The sequence below is a fragment of the Mchenga conophoros genome, linkage group LG2, assembly GCF_057382185.1.
Source record: "Mchenga conophoros isolate Kocher_MC1m ecotype Shallow Benthic linkage group LG2, M_conophoros_male_GT1.1, whole genome shotgun sequence".
In the NCBI taxonomy this organism is placed as follows: domain Eukaryota; kingdom Metazoa; phylum Chordata; class Actinopteri; order Cichliformes; family Cichlidae; genus Mchenga; species Mchenga conophoros.
This window is the reverse complement of record NC_140527.1, coordinates 2,744,016-2,764,061: the sequence shown is the minus strand read 5'-3', so window position 1 is coordinate 2,764,061 and position 20,046 is coordinate 2,744,016. Positions and strand designations below refer to the sequence as shown.

Below are 20,046 nucleotides of genomic sequence, written 5' to 3'. Positions count from 1 at the left end.
AAATAAATGTTTTTCTAGTTCAAACTGAGCTTGTATTTTTATTTACGTTAGCAAGGTAATAAACATTTAGTGTGGAAAAAGTGAAAAACATCATATACCATTATAGGTTATGATTATTACATTTACTGTGCCCCTGCAAAAAAACATAATGATGAATCAAAATCAACCTTGGTGCCAATCTAAAGGCCTAATTATAATAGCAATGAAATCTTTCTTGAAATGTATTTTATGGAAAAAATTTTAGTTTTTTGGGTGTTTTCCAGTTAAAAAACAGTGCAGCTATGTAGTGATGGGACGTTCTGTATCGAGGCTTCGGAGCGTGTGTCGAGTAATGGAGGGGGCGTTTCCGCGAAGCGCGTATCGAGGCTTGCTTCATTTATGGGAGGAGCTGAAAATGATGACGTCCGAAGCCTCGCTGCCCGGCTGTACCACGTGACTGGTTCATGAAGTGGTTCGAACTTTGCCGCGAGATATGACAGCGATATAAACCCCTCAGACTTCATTCAAAATGTGGGTGTTTGATGGAGAGTTGCGGTTAGTGAGAGTTTGGAGACCGTTTGGAGGTTTATGAGAGTGAGGAGAGAAAGTCAGGAGAGAATGGAGCCAGCTAAGAAGAGGAGGATGTCCTCCCCTGTGTGGGAACATTTTGATTTTATCCCTCCCAACAAGGTATGTAAATTTCTACAGAAGATGTATTTTCATGATACTGATGCTGCAATACAATTTATGTTGAGCTGTCTTGACTTTTGTACAAGGTGAAGTGTTTGCTATGTGCCAGGGAGCTGGGATATAACAGCAACACCTCATCCATGCTTAGGCACTACAGAGCTTTGCATGAGAATAAGAGGAACACCAATTGTGGAGCAAGACCAGGTGAGCCATCAAATGCAATGATAATATAGGATGCAGTAATGTTACTAAATGATATAACAATATTATACAACTGTTATAAGTTACGTGTGTGATATTTATATTTGTGCTTTATCTTTATTGTCTTTCCTCAGGAGAACAATCTCAAATAGATGAAGACCTGGTCAGCATGGTGATTGAGGACTCCCAGCCATTTAGCATTGTGGAGGACAAAGGATTCAAAAGATTTGTTAAATCATTAAATCCCAGCTATGTTCTCCCCACTAAAAAGGTCGTAAAAGCAGTGAAAATTTAGTTTTTACAGAATAAAATGTGAACAGGCAGGACTGAGGCTCAAAGCCTCAGTGTGTAGCTGTCCATACCTCAACGTTACAAAAGCACAACTACTGTCCACACCCCAACCACACCTCACCTCACAGTAAATGATCATTTCCATTTCAAGCATTTCCAAATAATCATTTCCCATACTGCCACTATAAATATACACAGTATACTGCCATCACTACAATATACATGTTTTACACACTCCTTTTGTTGTTGACATTTACAGGCTGTGTGCAAAATGCCACACTCTTCAAATTCATGCCAGCTATTATTTTTACGTCCAGTAGGTGTCCTGCTAGAGCAAATGAAGCTTCATGAAGCTTCGCGTTGGGGTGAACCAATTGGATGAAAAGCTTCAGTGCTTCATGGGGCTTCATCTGCCCATCACTACTTTTTAGTTCTCAAGTAAGAAGCCAAACTTTTTATATTTGTTGTTATTGTTCTTAAGAAATAAAGTTGGAAGTAAAAAAAAGTTCCACCGTCTTTGTTTATGCTTTCCCGCCCTGGCTTCAAGACTTCCGATTGGCCAACATTTCTGCAAGGTTAGGATTATATCGCCACCTGTTGCTTTGGCGTGCTCATTACAGCGTTTGCCTTTGTTTTTGTTTTGTTGGAGGGGGGGTTACGCGTGGACTGAGATATTTTTCTCAAAACTTCACGTGTGGACGGGATTTTTTTTTTTAAAAAACGAATACGGAAAATCTCTGTTTTCAAAAATACCCGTGTACGTGTGGACGTAGCCTAAACAGTAGAGATGTTTGTAGCTTTACGTTAGCTGGACTGACCGGAAGCAGGGTCCATGCGTGACGACTAACCGGATAGAGTTTTGAATCGGTTTAGTCCTGCACGTGCTGGCAAAAGGGAAGGCAAGAGAAACGATCTCCTGGCCGCATAAGGAAATCTATTTAAATATCCGTGATATCCAGTCATCATGAACTCTGAGTACGAGGATAGCTCCGCGTTATCCCCCGTGGAATCTGGGGACGAGGAGGAAGAGGAGGAGGTATCGGAGGCAGAAACAGAGCAGCTGGGGTCCAGTTCCGACTCGGATGAAGATGAAAGCGAAGAGAAAATTGATGAAACAGCAGCGGCCGGAGATGAAAACGGAGAGAAAATTGATGAAGCAGCATGGACGTCAAAAAATGGAAAAATATCTTGGTCTCCCACAAACGCTGAGACGTTCCGCTACATCCCAGCAGCCACTGGTCTGACCCCGGGACCTACACGCTATGCCACTCTCCGAATCGTTGACCCCATATCCAGCTTCGCGCTGTTTCTAACGGATGAGATCGTGAAGCATATTGTGTCCATGACAAACCTGCATGGGAATCGCAAAATTCCCGGCTGGCGAGATATAGACGCAGAGGAGTTTCGGGCTTATGTGGGGCTGCTCGTTTTGTCCGGTGTTTACAGGTCAAAACACGAATCAACGAAGAGCCTCTGGAGTGAAAAATGGGGACGGAGCATTTTCCGGGCTACGATGTCCGAGAAGAGGTTTCAGAACATCAGCAGAGCACTGCGGTTCGATGATAAGCTATCCCGCCCCCAACGCCGTGTTGACAAGATGACTCCCTTCCGCAAAGTCTGGAATATGTGGACGCACCGCCTGGAGATGCTGTTCAGCCCAGACAGAGATCTCTGTGTGGATGAACAACTCGTCGCGTTCAAAGGCAGGTGTAGCTTCAGGCAGTACATGCCAAAGAAGCCGGCCAAATATGGTATCAAGATTTGGGCAGCCTGTGATGTCAAAACATCCTATGCATGGAGACTGCAGGTGTACACGGGCAAAGCAGCTCCAGATCGTGTTGAAGTCAACCAGGGGATGAGGGTGGTCCTGGACATGACAGAGGGGCTCCAGGGACACGTCGTCACCTGTGATAATTTTTTCACTTCCTGTGCACTGGCAGATGAGCTACTCAAGAGGAAAATGGCCCTGGTTGGCACAATTCGCCAAAACAAGCCTGAGCTTCCACCTCATTTGCTCCAGGCAAAAAAGAGAGAGATCTTCTCCTCCATCTTCGCTTTTACAAACACCCGCACACTTGTGTCTTACATCCCCCGACGGGGCAAGAATGTGCTGCTACTAAGCACAAAACACCGCCGCCCAGACGTGAGCAAAGAAGGGAAGAGAAAGCCTGTAATAATCGAAGATTACAACAAATGCAAAGGAGGTGTCGACAACCTTGATAAGGTAGGTGTCATTATGAACCAGTTATGCATATAGTTATTCATTCTTGCTCATATTCATGTCTAATATATATGTATGTTTTATGCTTCTTTTTTTTGTTAGGTTGTTGGCACCTACTCCTGCAGGAGGAAAACAAATTATTGGCCAATGGCCCTCTTCCACAACGTCCTTGATGTTTCACTTTACAATGCCTACGTCCTGTGGACATTAATCGAGTCATCCTGGCAGAAGCAGAAAGGATACAGACGGAGGGTCTTCATTGAAGAAGTGGGAGAAATGCTGGTGAACCCACACATAGCAAAGAGAGGGCACCTTCCTCGCTCATCAGCCGCTGCAGCAGTAGTCACAAATCTGACTACTGCTGCAGCGGCTACAGGCCACTCTCCCATCATTAAATGTAAGAGCAGGGGGAAGTGCGAACTTTGCAAAGACAAAAGGAGAAGAGTTTTCAACACCTGCTGCAAATGTGAGAAGTATACATGCAAGGACCACAGTGTGTCCATTTGTAACAACTGCCCCATCTGAGCAGTAGTGATGTGCGGATCGATCCTGAAATATCGATTCCTCCGATACCAATCGTTTATGTTCTAGAATCGATTCTCATATTAAAATATCAATATTTTAGTAATTTAGGGTAAATTTGTATATTATCATTAACAGGAACACAGAGGAAAGAAACTATATCATTCGGATTGTCTACATTCCAAGGAACTACTTCCTCTTCCGCCTTTCATAGTCATGTGCGAAATGCGGCTGTATAAATGTCTTGCTGCCCCTTGGCGCGCGCACTCACAACACTGGCTGAGCGTAATTGGAATCATGTGCGGGCGTATTTTACATCAACAAACAGCCGAGGCGTGGTTTGCGATACATGTGTCAAAAAAGGGAGGTGTTGTGGTCATACTTGCCAACCTTGAGACCTCAGAATTAGGGAGACATTCAAAAAGGGGGGGGGGGATAAATAAATTACAGTGTTTATTTATCGGATAAAATATGTTAAATATCACCATTCTAATGGGCCGGCCCGGAAACAGCAGGGGTCCAAATTCAGAGGCTGCTTCCACCTGAGGACCCGGCCTTCGCGGTCTAAAGAAAGCCAGGTAGTGCGTCACGAGCTCCCTCGGTGGAGTGAAACTCTGCCGTCTGCTCCTTGCTATCTAAAATATAACCGGGCGCTGGTGTAAACCCTCGACCGTCTCACACTTCTATTTAATCATTTCCTGTTTGACGTTTATTCAGCTGTGTGAAAACCCCGGAGGAACCCTCCCGAGGGATTAATAAAGTTAAATTTAATTTAATCTAATAACTTTAATCTCAGCCAACCCGATTTACTCCCGAACAAATAAAACACTGAAAAAGCCAAACAATAACATTTTTAATTATCAAAGTGACTTATACATCATGTTTAACCCGAGTAGCGAAAGACCGCGGGGGTTTGAAGACGATGTGTCGGCTCAGATATTTGAAGTTCACACAGCTACATTCTCACCTGAAAATATGTTAAAAGTTTTTTTGCGACCCAGAAAGAGAAATAAGAGTAATATTAAAACTAAGTATCTGGAAACTGGAATTGGCTGGGCCCTATGAATTCTGCGATATGGTTTTTCAATTTTGTTGTCCGGGTGTAAAATCGGGAGAAATTCGGGAGAATGGTGGCTCCGGGGCACTGAAATTCGGGATTCTCCTGGAAAAATCGGGAGGGTTGGCATGAATGGTTGTGGCAACATCACTAACCTTGTCAAACAGCTCAGAGTAAATCATATCACAGAATATGACGAGCATATGTTGAGGCGAACTGAAGAGGACAGGGACAGGTGCTCTCACTGAGTCCTTTAGTGCTACAGGCTGGCAAGGTGTTCAAATAGTTCAAATAACAACTTCAGATTTTTTATTTCTATATGATGAATTCTGCATTATTAAGTGATAAGAACAAGTATCTGATGTCCTGTAATCATTATGACGCTATAATTTGAGATACAATAAAAGATACAATAAATAAAATAAATTTTTGTACAAAGTATCGGTATCGGATCAGTATCGTTGATATTAGTTGGTATCAGATCGGAAAGGAAATCAGTGGTATCGCACATCACTACTGAGCAGGACTCTCACACCCAGACACATACTACCTCTCTCCCTGTCTGTTATCAGATTATTCTGTTATCATATGTTACCTTATATATGTAATCAAAGTAGTTGAATTAGAATACTGCTGTAGATCATATTATACCCTTTAATATAGAGTGTGTGATCTGTATATAGTTTAGTTCTCATTATACTTTTGAGTTAAAAGAACATATTCACTTATTAGTTTATTAGATAAATGTGCATCACTCTGTATCCTTGATCTGCTGTGAATGTATTACACTGTTTTCTTGACATGCTTAATTGTTGAATCATAAAAAGAAGGTTGTAAGCAGGAGACTCTGTGACTAAGATAGGGGAGATAGACCACATTCCACACCCCCACCTTACAGAGAGCAGAGAAACAACTGCCGAGGTCATAACTTAGGCGCCGTAAGAGAGGAAGAATGTTAATGTTTGGGCTTGCATTTTGAGATTGCTGTGACCCTCTTCAGGCATGTCTCCCCATCATGATGGTTCTAAATGCTCTTTGTGTTGAATTGTATGGAAATAAATGATTGTTGATTGAGCATATATACACCGAGTATTGTCCTTCCTTCAGCCCAAAGATTCAAAGAATTGGGAGATTTCAACACTGTCTCTCTCCCCATCCCCAACAACATAAATGTTCATGTTTATCTTTCTAAAATAAATGTTTTTCTAGTTCAAACTGAGCTTGTATTTTTATTTACGTTAGCAAGGTAATAAACATTTAGTGTGGAAAAAGTGAAAAACATCATATACCATTATAGGTTATGATTATTACATTTACTGTGCCCCTGCAAAAAAAACATAATGATGAATCAAAATCAACCTTGGTGCCAATCTAAAGGCCTAATTATAATAGCAATGAAATCTTTCTTGAAATGTATTTTATGGAAAATATTTTAGTTTTTTGGGTGTTTTCCAGTTAAAAAACAGTGCAGCTATGTAAACATACTGGCCTTCAAAGGGTTAAACCCCCCAAAATATAATTATACTTGATACGAATATCTTAGGCAGAAGTAGTTTTAAAAGACTGACTCATTTAAAGTGCAAAACAATATTAATATATAACAGTATTACTGCATTTTTTTGGGAAGCTGCCAGTTTTTGTCATTAGGAACAATTACTTTAGGATATTTACAGTTTTTTCTGATTGCTTAAGCACATTTTTTGTAACTATTGGCTAATTTTGCAAAACTCTTCACACAAATAAGAAAACCTGTCACCCAATCATCAAAACATTGTAGTTCTCTTGCAAAAGCAAACACAGCTAGATTAACTCTTCACACCTTCGTAAAAATGGTGTTTCCGTATCAAACAGTACACACAAGCCATCATCTACTAAGCACACAATGCGCCAACTGCACACTGATGGTATGAATACAAAACACATCTGGCTTTTGCTTTCTCTGTGCACAAGGTAGGCTATGTCAGTGTGAGCTCATACTTCTGTCATAGATCCATAAGCATAGAGGGATCCAAACTTCAAGTACTGGTGTTTATTCACACACATCAAAACAAACACAAGTGTTTATTTCCAAGTATAGGATTATTTGCAATCGCCATAATGACTATATGGGTTACTTGGTCTGCAGTGAACATGCTTCCTCTGCCCCAGCATCTGGTCATCTAGCAATTCTGTAAAGTAACAATTTCAGTATTTTTACATCAATGGTATTGGTGTGTTTCTCATTGGCATATGGCAGTGCTACAAATCTTTGTGCGAAGTGACTGTACTCACCGATTCTCATTTCAAGATGTCCTTATGGTGCTTGCTACAGTGTAGCGGCTCGAGTTAGGCTGGACCCGTTGGCCAGCTTCCCTCAGGGTCATTCCACGGTTGATTACATGGTCCACTATTGTAGCTCTGATGTCATCAGCAATTCTATTTCTTACTCTTCTTACCCTTCCTCTCCCCCCTCCTCATCTTCCTCTCCCCCCTCCTCGTCTTCCTCTTGCTCCTCCTTGTCCTTGTCGTCCTCTTCATCCTACTTCTTCACCTCCACGTCATCTTCCTCGGCCTCCTCTACTTCTCACTCTTTCTGCTCCCTCCATTGTACTCCGCACACACAGCTTACCTGTATTATAGTGCTTAGGCTGATTGCAAAGTGAACTAATTATCTAAAAAAGTTTTCACATGTGAAAGTGTGCCAGACAGTTGGCAAATTAGTGTTAATGATAGCCATACATGTGTATACTTTTGCTAGGAGTGTGTTGGAAATTTGGTAATTGAGTGTTGTGCAGTGAATTGTGCCTACAGTTTTGCAAAGTGTGTGTTACAAAATTGCAAACTGAGTGCAAAGCAGTTTTTGTGCTTTTAGTTTTGCAAACTCAGTGAGTGGTTTTGCTATAAGTCTGAATAGTTTTAGAGATTGTGCTACAGGAATCACAGTTAGGGTTTAAGCATTCAGAAAAAACTGTAAGGATCTCCTTTGGGTTAAAGGGGACATGCAATGCTACATGTAACTGACATAGACGTAACACCGTGTGTGGAGCTGGATTTAAGAAATAAGTGCTTAAAGTTTTAAAAACATGTTTACTGCCATTTTCTGTCAGTGGCGACCGTATCGATAACGTATTGATCCAATATCAGCACTTCATGTTGCAGGATCAATTCCCATATGAAAATATCAATATCTAATTTGATTACATTTGTTTTTAATCATAAATACGACGTACAGACAAAATTAAACTCAGTAGTATGTTTTGTCTGTCCACATTCACTCCGACCCACATACTGAATACATAAAAGTTGTGAGCATACTGCATGCCTCGACTGTACATTTAGTTCAGTTAGCTGTAAGGCTCAGATGAGCACAGAGCTTTTAGATATAACATTCCTACTGCTTCAGTACTATATTCGGCCACAGCGTTCACCTGGGTAGCCTGCATGTCTGTTTTCTATAGTTCTATAATATGACAACCTGCCCAAGTATCTTTATCTCTAGTTTGCTGGCATATTTTTTTTATTCATTAAATCAGGAAAAAAAAGGTTTTCATTACATTACAACAGCATTCTCATCCTTCTGGCGGACAAGGCTAGGTGCACAGTTTTGCTAAACCAAAAAGACTATGATAAGAAAATTTTGTCACTGCTCAGTGACAAAATTATTTATGAGGCCCTAAAACAAGACCCAGGAAGTGGCTACAGGAAGAGGGTGATAGATGTCTGAAGCAGTTATAACAGGACAATGCTATTAACCAGACCTCATACCACAGGATATTCTCATTACTCTGGACGTCCTAAGTTCACACGGGAGTCCAGGCTTCCCGAGAACGCAGCACGATCGTTCTACAATTGCAATGGCAGTGTACTTGATGACATCACAGCTCTATCCCCTCTTAATTTAACTGTGATTACTATTTGCAATGAAAATTACACATGACATAAAAAGTACACATGATGTAGTAGATTTATTTAAGAAAAAAGTAGTTGTAAAAAGCATGACAATATACAAGTAATCCAAAGTATTCAGAAAACGTTACTCTCATTGAGTAACTAACGGAATACGTTATAAAATATACTTTGGGCCATGTATTCTGTGATCTGTAGTGGAATACATTTTAAAAGTAACCTTCCCAACACTGTAGCGTTGTCCTGTTAAAAAAAATCCAGTCGTTACCACACAGATGAGGAGCCTCAGTCATAACAGATGCTCTCTGCAACATCTGGACACAGCCAGCAGCTGTTTGACGCCCCTGCAACTCCTTAAGCTCCATTGTTCCACTGAAGGAAAAAGCACCCCAGACCATTATGGCGCCCCCTCCACTGTGGAGCATAGAAAACATCTACTTGTCATGCCAGTAACGTTGGAAACCATCAGGACCATCAAGGTTACATTTTTTCTCATCAGAGAATAAAACTTTCTTTCTCTCTTGCAAAGTCCAAACGGTCAGTTCTGTGGAGTTCAAGGAGACGAGGCCTTTGAAGACGACAAGGCTTCAGTCGGCACCAGTAACGGCCTTAATTTGGGTGGAGGATCATCCAGTGTCTTGATAAACAGCCAACTGGATCCTCTGGCTCAGTGCTGGTGAAAATTTTTTTGGTCTTTCACTTGACTTGTTCCATAACCCCCAGGATCATTTAAGAAATGCCAAATGACTGTCTTACTGCGTCCCACCTCAGCAGTGATGGCGTGCTGCGAGACACCCCGCTTATGCATTTCAACAACCTGACCACAGTGTGACTACCTGACAGAAAATGACAGCGAATCCACACTTTTGCACAGATTTGGCCTTTTAAAGGCACGTGGTCCTAAACTTTTGCTCAGCTGTGAAACAGCCTGTCTCAGTTTAAGAGTTGTTCTCAATAAATGTTTTGTCTCACTCCCATTTCTTCTTGTTGCATGTTGTTAAGATCCATCCATGGAAAATGTGATTTTTCTTTTTGCCATTTTTCAAGTGATCTTAAACTTTTGATCGGGACTGTAGTCAGTTCTGTCTGCCTAAGTTTTTCTGTCAGTATTTCATCTCTGTCTTCATGTGTGTTGTGAGTCTTCTTATGGTCGTGTTTGATATGTTCCTGTAGGCTGTTCCTTCATCGTTCTTTATGTTTCAGTGTTAATGTTTGTATCAGTCCTAAGTTTTACTTTCCATCCTGATTTCCTGATTGCTCTCTGCTGTTTACTCATCTGATTTCTATTAGCTCTTGATATTTTTTAAAACGAAAGGTTAAAAAAATGCCACCAGAAGCTGTTTTTGATACGGGCGACACGGCCGTTGCCCGGGGCGGCATCGTGGTGAGGGGCGGCATCACGGGCACCGGCCAAAAAAAAAAAAAAGCTCGTTCTCATGCTGGCCAGCGCATAGCGGGGATGTCACAGGCACCGATCGGTTTTCTATCGCCCATTTGCTGGGAGTAAGGGCGCCCTCCGTTTGCGAGGTGCGCCTGCTGCTTGCGGCTCAGGGAGGAGAGGGCGGGGCGGCGGGGGATTCTCTGAGTGGCTGGGGCAGCGTCTAATAACCAACTCGCAAAATAAAAGAAAATAAAAACAAAACAACAAACACGAAAACACCAGACATCATGATACAGACTTATAATTTGCACCGATGTTTTTTTCGAAATTCTATACGCGAAAAGTGAGAAGCGAGCAACAGATGCAGGTAAGCAGATGTGTGATTGGATGATGGCAGGTCATCCTGAAACAATCAGAATCAGAATACTTTATTAATCCCTAAGGAAATAATGTGGGTTACAGTTGCTCCAAGAAGAAATGGTAAAAATAGCAACAGTAACAGACTAAACTCCAAACATTATGTTACAGATGTTAATATTAATTAGTCATTGTCAGTTGTTGATGTATCATGTTTGTCCCGTGTGTAGCAAGTGAAAATAAAATAAACAATAAAGACCAAGGTCAATCAAATGGACCAATACGGTAAGGCCGCGATGACCCATTTGGTAAAGTAAATCCGTTGGGCATCTTTGCCAGGTTGGGCACCTGTGCTCAGATGATTCAGTGCAAAAAATATATATAATTTTTTACACTGGCTGAAAAGCTGCGATTTGATTGGCTGATTCTATGTTACACCTATATGCGAAGGACCCCGCGGGGACATGATAGATTACAGTCACTGAAGTAATTCAGCAGGAAAAGGACAGACACACAGACTAGATTGCATGACATCACTGATATCCCTCTCAGGCTCAAATTAAACTTTTCGTTGGTAATGCACAACCAAGTCCAGCAGTGGTACTTCTGAGTAAAAAAAACTAATAAAATATGTATGTGGGGTAATCAGGGTGTTCGTTTTTTAACTGTTGCAAATCGGCAACGCCTGCCTGGAGAGGGATATAAACGGTTATATCTACAGAAATTGTAAGTCAGGATATGTGACACTTCACAATCTATGCACTGTGATCCTGAACATGCATCGGTGTAACTTTGTGCTGAACATTGGGGGGGGGGTTAAGATCTCTGTCTAAATAAATAAATCTGGGTAAATTCCCAGATGATTAAACATGCAACTATTTTGTTGGTAATAACTGAAATGAGTAAAGAAAATCAACAGCCTATTTATGTAAGATAAGATAATTTTATTGAAGAGGTTATATTGGTTGGGTCTGATTATTTGGAGGAAGACCTCTTACACTTAAGTCAAAGTCAAAGTGCTGTTTTGAACAAAGGATTTGAGCTGCATAATAGCTAATAGAAAACATTTAACATGCCAACAGTTGAGCATACAGATGCAGCCCCAAAAGTTCCCAACATAAGTTATTAATTTCCCAGCATAAGTTATTAATTTCCCAGCATAGGTAACGATGCAGATTATTTCAAATATCATCCTCCAAAAGTGCTTGTGTGAAGAAAAATTGCCCTGCTCCCTGCAAAGGTAGGGGTGGGTAGGGTGTGCTACTTGGCAGCTCAGTTATGGTACTGTTGGGTGGAAATGAGCCAGGTACAGCGTGTGGTGGTGGTGCACATGCATAGATGTGCCCACCATGGTGTGGTGGCAGGTTGAAAGGTTGTGGTGGTGGATGCATGACTTGTCTTAGCAGTAAAAATCCATCTGCAACTGAACTTGTCTCTCAAGAGTGACTTATAATTTACTGTGATGTTCAGAAGCTCGCCTCTCAGATGTCTCCATCATATCCAGAATTCTTTTCTTCATCTGTATGTCCACCTCTGCAACATTACGCAAATGTGTTTCAGTTGAAAGTCTTCTTTCAAGTCTGTCCTGTCTGTGGCCCTTGAGTTTTGCCTTGACAAAAGGTAGAATAAAACAATGAAAAACTAATTAACCACAATAAATGTTAAAAATAAATCAGTGGTGGAATACCAAGATTAATATTTACTTAAGTGCTACACTTAAATATTTTAGGTTAAGTGTTCTCTTTTCCTATACTTGTAAATTACAAGGAAGACCTCTTACACTTAAGTCAAAGTGCTGTTTTGAACAAAGGATTTGAGCTGCATAATAGCTAATAGAAAACATTTAACATGCCAACAGTTGAGCATACAGATACAGCCCCAAAAGCTCCCAACATTCCTACATGCTTTTTAGTTCTGAAGTAAGAAGCCAAACTTTTTATATTTGTTGTTATTGTTCTTAAGAAATAAAGTTGGAAGTAAAAAAAAGTTCCACCGTCTTTGTTGATGCTTTCCCGCCCTGGCTTCAAGACTTCCGATTGGCCAACATTTCTGCAAGGTTAGGATTATATCGCCACCTGTTGCTTTGGCGTGCTCATTACAGCGTTTGCCTTTGTTTTTGTTTTGTTGGAGGGGGGGTTACGCGTGGACTGAGATATTTTTCTCAAAACTTCACGTGTGGACGGGATTTTTTTTTTTTTTAAAAACGAATACGGAAAATCTCTGTTTTCAAAAATACCCGTGTACGTGTGGACGTAGCCTAAACAGTAGAGATGTTTGTAGCTTTACGTTAGCTGGACTGACCGGAAGCAGGGTCCATGCGTCACGACTAACCGGATAGAGTTTTGAATCGGTTTAGTCCTGCACGTGCTGGCAAAAGGGAAGGCAAGAGAAACGATCTCCTGGCCGCATAAGGAAATCTATTTAAATATCCGTGATATCCAGTCATCATGAACTCTGAGTACGAGGATAGCTCCGCGTTATCCCCCGTGGAATCTGGGGACGAGGAGGAAGAGGAGGAGGTATCGGAGGCAGAAACAGAGCAGCTGGGGTCCAGTTCCGACTCGGATGAAGATGAAAGCGAAGAGAAAATTGATGAAGCAGCAGCGGCCGGAGATGAAAACGGAGAGAAAATTGATGAAGCAGCATGGACGTCAAAAAATGGAAAAATATCTTGGTCTCCCACAAACGCTGAGACGTTCCGCTACATCCCAGCAGCCACTGGTCTGACCCCGGGACCTACACGCTATGCCACTCTCCGAATCGTTGACCCCATATCCAGCTTCGCGCTGTTTCTAACGGATGAGATCGTGAAGCATATTGTGTCCATGACAAACCTGCATGGGAATCGCAAAATTCCCGGCTGGCGAGATATAGACACAGAGGAGTTTCGGGCTTATGTGGGGCTGCTCGTTTTGTCCGGTGTTTACAGGTCAAAACACGAATCAACGAAGAACCTCTGGAGTGAAAAATGGGGACGGAGCATTTTCCGGGCTACGATGTCCGAGAAGAGGTTTCACCACATCAGCAGAGCACTGCGGTTCGATGATAAGCTATCCCGCCCCCAACGCCATGTTGACAAGATGGCTCCCTTCCGCAAAGTCTGGAATATGTGGACGCACCGCCTGGAGATGCTGTTCAGCCCAGACAGAGATCTCTGTGTGGATGAACAACTCGTCGCGTTCAAAGGCAGGTGTAGCTTCAGGCAGTACATGCCAAAGAAGCCGGCCAAATATGGTATCAAGATTTGGGCAGCCTGTGATGTCAAAACATCCTACGCATGGAGACTGCAGGTGTACACGGGCAAAGCAGCTCCAGATCGTGTTGAAGTCAACCAGGGGATGAGGGTGGTCCTGGACATGACAGAGGGGCTCCAGGGACACGTCGTCACCTGTGATAATTTTTTCACTTCCTGTGCACTGGCAGATGAGCTACTCAAGAGGAAAATGGCCCTGGTTGGCACAATTCGCCAAAACAAGCCTGAGCTTCCACCTCATTTGCTCCAGGCAAAAGAGAGAGAGATCTTCTCCTCCATCTTTGCTTTTACAAACACCCACACACTTGTGTCTTACATCCCCCGACGGGGCAAGAATGTGCTGCTACTAAGCACAAAACACCGCTGCCCAGACGTGAGCAAAGAAGGGAAGAGAAAGCCTGTAATAATCGAAGATTACAACAAATGCAAAGGAGGTGTCGACAACCTTGATATGGTAGGTGTCATTACGAACCAGTTATGCATATATTTATTCATTCTTGCTCATATTCATGTCTAATATATATGTATGTTTTATGCTTCTTTTTTTGTTAGGTTGTTGGCACCTACTCCTGCAGGAGGAGAACAAATTACTGGCCACTGGCCCTCTTCCACAACGTCCTTGATGTTTCACTTTACAATGCCTACGTCCTGTGGACATCAATCGAGTCATCCTGGCCGAAGCAGAAAGGACACAGACGGAGGGTCTTCATTGAAGAAGTGGGAGAAATGCTGGTGAACCCACACATAGCAAAGAGAGAGCGCCTTCCTCGCTCATCAGCCGCTGCAGCAGTAGTCACAAATCTGACTGCAGCGGCTTCATGGACCGCTCCCATCATTCAATTTAAGGGCAGGAGGCAGTGCGAATTTTGCAAAGACAAAAGAAGAGTTGTCAACACCTGCTGCAAATGTGAGAAGTATACATGCAAGGACCACAGTCTGTCCATTTGTAACAACTGTGCCGTCTGAGCAGGACTCTCACACCCAGACACATACTACCTCTCTCCCTGTCTGTCTCTCTCCCCATCCCCAACAACATAAATGTTCATGTTTATCTTTCTAAAATAAATGTTTTTCTAGTTCAAACTGAGCTTGTAATTTTATTTACGTTAGCAAGGTAATAAACATTTAGTGTGGAAAAAGTGAAAAACATCATATACCATTATAGGTTATGATTATTACATTTACTGTGCCCCTGCAAAAAAAATAATGATGAATCAAAATCAACCTTGGTGCCAATCTAAAGGCCTAATTATAATAGCAATGAAATCTTTCTCGAAATGTATTTTATGGAAAAAATTTTATTTTTTAAAAATAAAGGTTAAAAAATGCCAAACACGCTACGGAGAAGCAAGACAGTCATAAGAGTTAGTTGTCAATACCGGCCACCAGAAGCTGTTTTTGATACGGGCGGTTGCCCGGGGCGGCATCGTGGTGAGGGGCGGCAGCACCGGCAAAAAAAAATGCTCGCACTCATGCTGCCCCGACGTCATGCCAGCGCATAGCGGGGATGTCACAGGCACCGATCGGTTTTCTATCGCCCATTTGCTGGGAGTAAGGGCGCCCTCCGTTTGCGAGGTGCGCCTGCTGCTTGCGGCTCAGGGAGGAGAGGGCGGGGCGGCGGGGGATTCTCTGAGTGGCTGGGGCAGCGTCTAATAACCAACTCGCAAAATAAAAGAAAATAAAAACAAAACAACAAACACGAAAACACCAGACATCATGATACAGACTTATAATTTGCACCGATGTTTTTTTTCGAAATTCTATACCCGAAAAGTGAGAAACGAGCAAAAGATGCAGGTAAGCAGATGTGTGATTGGATGATGGCAGGTCATCCTGAAACAATCAGAATCAGAATACTTTATTAATCCCTAAGGAAATAATGTGGGTTACAGTTGCTCCAAGAAGAAATGGTAAAAATAGCAACAGTAACAGACTAAACTCCAAACATTATGTTACAGATGTTAATATTAATTAGTCATTGTCAGTTGTTGATTTATCATGTTTGTCCCGTGTGTAGCAAGTGAAAATAAAATAAACAATAAAGACCAAGGTCAATCAAATGGACCAATACGGTAAGGCCGCGATGACCCATTTGGTAAAGTAAATCCGTTGGGCATCTTTGCCAGGTTGGGCACCTGTGCTCAGATGATTCAGTGCAAAAAATATATATAATTTTTTACACTGGCTGAAAAGCTGCGATTTGATTGGCTGATTCTATGTTACACCTATATGCGAAGGACCCCGCGGGGACATGATAGATTACAGTCACTGAAGTAATTCAGCAGGAAAAGGACAGACACACAGACTAGATTGCATGACATCACTGATATCCCTCTCAGGCTCAAATTAAACTTTTCGTTGGTAATGCACAACCAAGTCCAGCAGTGGTACTTCTGAGTAAAAAAAACTAATAAAATATGTATGTGGGGTAATCAGGGTGTTCGTTTTTTAACTGTTGCAAATCGGCAACGCCTGCCTGGAGAGGGATATAAACGGTTATATCTACAGAAATTGTAAGTCAGGATATGTGACACTTCACAATCTATGCACTGTGATCCTGAACATGCATCGGTGTAACTTTGTGCTGAACATTGGGGGGGGGGGGGGTTAAGATCTCTGTCTAAATAAATAAATCTGGGTAAATTCCCAGATGATTAAACATGCAACTATTTTGTTGGTAATAACTGAAATGAGTAAAGAAAATCAACAGCCTATTTATGTAAGATAAGATAATTTTATTGAAGAGGTTATATTGGTTGGGTCTGATTATTTGGAGGAAGACCTCTTACACTTAAGTCAAAGTCAAAGTGCTGTTTTGAACAAAGGATTTGAGCTGCATAATAGCTAATAGAAAACATTTAACATGCCAACAGTTGAGCATACAGATGCAGCCCCAAAAGTTCCCAACATAAGTTATTAATTTCCCAGCATAGGTAACGATGCAGATTATTTCAAATATCATCCTCCAAAAGTGCTTGTGTGAAGAAAAATTGCCCTGCTCCCTGCAAAGGTAGGGGTGGGTAGGGTGTGCTGCTTGGCAGCTCAGTTATGGTACTGTTGGGTGGAAATGAGCCAGGTACAGCGTGTGGTGGTGGTGCACATGCATAGATGTGCCCACCATGGTGTGGTGGCAGGTTGAAAGGTTGTGGTGGTGGATGCATGACTTGTCTTAGCAGTAAAAATCCATCTGCAACTGAACTTGTCTCTCAAGAGTGACTTATAATTTACTGTGATGTTCAGAAGCTCGCCTCTCAGATGTCTCCATCATATCCAGAATTCTTTTCTTCATCTGTATGTCCACCTCTGCAACATTACGCAAATGTGTTTCAGTTGAAATTCTTCTTTCAAGTCTGTCCTGTCTGTGGCCCTTGAGTTTTGCCTTGACAAAAGGTAGAATAAAACAATGAAAAACTAATTAACCACAATAAATGTTAAAAATAAATCAGTGGTGGAATACCAAGATTAATATTTACTTAAGTGCTACACTTAAATATTTTAGGTTAAGTGTTCTCTTTTCCTATACTTTTAACTCTACAACATTCTTGAGGTAGGGATTCAACACCAACACAGTTACACTGCAGATTCAGATGAATATAAATCTGTCATTATGATGACTTCGTGTAGGTTAAGCTACACAGTAGTTAAAGAAATGAAGCCGAGCTGTATCATTACTAGGTCAAACCTAAAGGTGCTAAAGGCATCTATAATTGGGCTACTGAAATACAGTAGGGCATTCGTTTATACATGTATGGTAGGCTAACCTTATTTCCCCTGACAAGTCTCCCAGTCCACGTTTTCTTGTTTTGTTTTTTTTGCTGTTTCATATTCCAGTGTGATATTGAGGAATAATTCCACCTCACTGTCTGTCACATGTACGACTCAGTTCTGCTTCTATGCGATGTCTTATCGGATTTTGTGCTTTTTTACTTAAATGTGCTATTTGGCTATACTGACTCTAGTAGGAAAGACTCGAATGCTTTTAAGTTCTCAAGTAAGAAGCCAAACTTTTTATATTTGTTGTTATTGTTCTTAAGAAATAAAGTTGGAAGTAAAAAAAAGTTCCACCGTCTTTGTTGATGCTTTCCCGCCCTGGCTTCAAGACTTCCGATTGGCCAACATTTCTGCAAGGTTAGGATTATATCGCCACCTGTTGCTTTGGCGTGCTCATTACAGCGTTTGCCTTTGTTTTTGTTTTGTTGGAGGGGGGTTACGCGTGGACTGAGATATTTTTCTCAAAACTTCACGTGTGGACGGGATTTTTTTAAAACGAATACGGAAAATCTCTGTTTTCAAAAATACCCGTGTACGTGTGGACGTAGCCTAAACAGTAGAGATGTTTGTAGCTTTACGTTAGCTGGACTGACCGGAAGCAGGGTCCATGCGTCACGACTAACCGGATAGAGTTTTGAATCGGTTTAGTCCTGCACGTGCTGGCAAAAGGGAAGGCAAGAGAAACGATCTCCTGGCCGCATAAGGAAATCTATTTAAATATCCGTGATATCCAGTCATCATGAACTCTGAGTACGAGGATAGCTCCGCGTTATCCCCCGTGGAATCTGGGGACGAGGAGGAAGAGGTATCGGAGGCAGAAACAGAGCAGCTGGGGTCCAGTTCCGACTCGGATGAAGATGAAAGCGAAGAGAAAATTGATGAAGCAGCAGCGGCTGGAGATGAAAACGGAGAGAAAATTGATGAAGCAGCATGGACGTCAAAAAATGGAAAAATATCTTGGTCTCCCACAAACGCTGAGACGTTCCGCTACATCCCAGCAGCCACTGGTCTGACCCCGGGACCTACACGCTATGCCACTCTCCGAATCGTTGACCCCATATCCAGCTTCGCGCTGTTTCTAACGGATGAGATCGTGAAGCATATTGTGTCCATGACAAACCTGCATGGGAATCGCAAAATTCCCGGCTGGCGAGATATAGACGCAGAGGAGTTTCGGGCTTATGTGGGGCTGCTCGTTTTGTCCGGTGTTTACAGGTCAAAACACGAATCAACGAAGAGCCTCTGGAGTGAAAAATGGGGACGGAGCATTTTCCGGGCTACGATGTCCGAGAACAGGTTTCACCACATCAGCAGAGCACTGCGGTTCGATGATAAGCTATCCCGCCCCCAACGCCATGTTGACAAGATGGCTCCCTTCCGCAAAGTCTGGAATATGTGGACGCACCGCCTGGAGATGCTGTTCAGCCCAGACAGAGATCTCTGTGTGGATGAACAACTCGTCGCGTTCAAAGGCAGGTGTAGCTTCAGGCAGTACATGCCAAAGAAGCCGGCCAAATATGGTATCAAGATTTGGGCAGCCTGTGATGTCAAAACATCCTATGCATGGAGACTGCAGGTGTACACGGGCAAAGCAGCTCCAGATCGTGTTGAAGTCAACCAGGGGATGAGGGTGGTCCTGGACATGACAGAGGGGCTCCAGGGACACGTCGTCACCTGTGATAATTTTTTCACTTCCTGTGCACTGGCAGATGAGCTACTCAAGAGGAAAATGGCCCTGGTTGGCACAATTCGCCAAAACAAGCCTGAGCTTCCACCTCATTTGCTCCAGGCAAAAAAGAGAGAGATCTTCTCCTCCATCTTTGCTTTTACAAACACCCACACACTTGTGTCTTACATCCCCCGACGGGGCAAGAATGTGCTGCTACTAAGCACAAAACACCGCCGCCCAGACGTGAGCAAAGAAGGGAAGAGAAAGCCTGTAATAATCGAAGATTACAACAAATGCAAAGGAGGTGTCGACAACCTTGATATGGTAGGTGTCATTACGAACCAGTTATGCATATATTTATTCATTCTTGCTCATATTCATGTCTAATATATATGTATGTTTTATGCTTCTTTTTTTGTTAGGTTGTTGGCACCTACTCCTGCAGGAGGAGAACAAATTACTGGCCACTGGCCCTCTTCCACAACGTCCTTGATGTTTCACTTTACAATGCCTACGTCCTGTGGACATCAATCGAGTCATCCTGGCCGAAGCAGAAAGGACACAGACGGAGGGTCTTCATTGAAGAAGTGGGAGAAATGCTGGTGAACCCACACATAGCAAAGAGAGGGCACCTTCCTCGCTCATCAGCCGCTGCAGCAGTAGTCACAAATCTGACTACTGCTGCAGCGGCTACAGGCCACTCTCCCATCATTAAATGTAAGAGCAGGAGGCAGTGCGAACTTTGCAAAGACAAAAGAAGAGTTTTCAA

At 42.4% G+C, this 20,046-nt stretch overlaps 3 long non-coding RNA genes across 3 annotated transcripts; 1 reads left to right on the top strand and 2 right to left on the bottom strand.

Moving 5' to 3' along the window:
- Positions 1–338: 338 nt before the first annotated feature.
- On the top strand, positions 339–1,116 carry LOC146581463 (uncharacterized). The gene is made up of 3 exons (XR_014893440.1): positions 339–669; positions 756–873; positions 1,005–1,116. It is a non-coding gene; the product is annotated as an uncharacterized LOC146581463 (long non-coding RNA).
- Positions 1,117–11,507: 10,391 nt separating this feature from the next.
- Positions 11,508–12,777, bottom strand: LOC146581462 (uncharacterized). The gene is made up of 2 exons (XR_014893435.1): positions 12,365–12,777; positions 11,508–12,193 (listed from the first exon to the last, which is right to left on the bottom strand). It is a non-coding gene; the product is annotated as an uncharacterized LOC146581462 (long non-coding RNA).
- A 3,774-nt stretch (positions 12,778–16,551) lies between these two features.
- On the bottom strand, positions 16,552–18,053 carry LOC146581461 (uncharacterized). The gene is made up of 2 exons (XR_014893436.1): positions 17,599–18,053; positions 16,552–17,216 (listed from the first exon to the last, which is right to left on the bottom strand). It is a non-coding gene; the product is annotated as an uncharacterized LOC146581461 (long non-coding RNA).
- Positions 18,054–20,046: the final 1,993 nt, after the last annotated feature.